A 1,587-nucleotide genomic window follows, 5' to 3' on the forward strand; every position below is an offset into this window, starting at 1 on the left:
CGATAAAAAAGCGGATTTTCTGCCAACTTTGCCCATTCACTGAAAATTCGACGTTGTGGCTCGTTAGTAAGTCTATTCATGATGAAATGTCAAAGCATACTGAGCATCTTTCTCTTTGACATCATGTCTGAAATCCCACGTGATCTGTCAAATACTAATGCATGAAAATCCTAACCTCAAAAGAATCACCCTTTACTTATTTGTGCAACCATAGACCAAGGAAGGTATAGACATCTCAAGTGAATTCACCATGGTTTTGTTTATTTGCAGAGCGCAGTCATTCCACTCAATTGCGCAGTCAAGTGACTCAATTTCTTTTTGGAAAACAAGAATTACCGTACAAAGCAGCCAATTTGCATTACAAAAAAGGTGTGGATGTATAGAATTTTATATGCTTTTACAATATTTGGTGTTTCATCAAGAAAACAAAGGAAAGAAAACAAATTAAAGCCAAATTAAAAAATCACTCAATTGCAGACGTAAAAGAGCCCTCTACGGTGTGCAGACAAACTACAGCTCTGTGCATTCATTTGAGATGTCTATACATTCCTTGGTCTATGATTCTACGTTCTTGAAAACATTAAAAAGCTGACCGATGAAAATATGGTGGACAATTAACTGAAACTGAAGCAGTTCCAGTTAATTGTCCACCATAATTTGTAATAATTGGTATGTCAATATGAAAAATTAAATCAACACTTTAGAGAAGTCACTAAATTTAAATCTCTTTGCAGAAAACTAAAATCTTTGGATGCTACATTCTTGCAAACATTAAGAAGCTGACCAATGAAAAATGAGTGGCTTATCGACAAGAAAAAGTTTCCAGAAACATTACAAGTGCAACCAATTAAAATTGTTAAAAACAACAAAATGTTGAGATCAACAACTTCTGGATGAAAATGTGCATCACATCGTCAGTTTAATTCATATGCTATTATCAGTTTAACATGGATATTTTGTGAATTCCTTCTGCTGGAAATCAATTCTAACACGCGGTCCAGTACGTTCCTAATTTCAAATTGCCCGCATGTTAATAATTTTAATGCTGTTTTATGACACCAAAAGGAAGGCAATCCAATTATTAATACAAAAGTGTTTACTAATAATGTGTAAGATATTTAAAGTTTTGTTGTTTGTTTTTTTTTTTTCTTATTTGTTGATATGTTTAATAAGGTTATTATTTATAAATTGGTATTGTAGTGTATTATGTAGTGTAGTGTATTATTATATATTTTATTTTGATGAAAATGAATAAATTATACAAAATTCATAGAATTTTGGCTTTGACTTTCAATTTGAAGTGGGGATATCATTCATACAAATTTAGGTTGAAAAGTATTTGCAACGATGTTAATTTTGAATTTGACTCGCATCAAAAATTGTTTGACAAATTATTGAGTAGCGATGCATTTCAATTTGAGGATAACACTTGAGATATTATTGCTAATGTGTTGAATTTCACTGTTGAGGGTAATGTCTGTTTGGTGTTGAGAAAAAAATGTTTGAAAAATTGTTGAAATTTAGCATTTTTCAAACGTTTGTGTTTATTGGGTTGTCTCTATATTTTCTTGGTCTATGTATAGACGT

The 1,587-nt window shown here is 31.4% G+C and overlaps 1 long non-coding RNA gene across 1 annotated transcript; it reads left to right on the forward strand.

Moving 5' to 3' along the window:
- The first annotated feature begins 559 nt into the window (after nucleotides 1–559).
- Nucleotides 560–1,275, forward strand: LOC142236807 (uncharacterized). Its single transcript, XR_012722209.1, has 2 exons — nucleotides 560–669; nucleotides 735–1,275. It is a non-coding gene; the product is annotated as an uncharacterized LOC142236807 (long non-coding RNA).
- The last annotated feature ends 312 nt before the right edge of the window (nucleotides 1,276–1,587 follow it).

This window comes from Haematobia irritans, chromosome 4 (assembly GCF_050003625.1).
Source record: "Haematobia irritans isolate KBUSLIRL chromosome 4, ASM5000362v1, whole genome shotgun sequence".
Lineage (NCBI taxonomy): Eukaryota > Metazoa > Arthropoda > Insecta > Diptera > Muscidae > Haematobia > Haematobia irritans.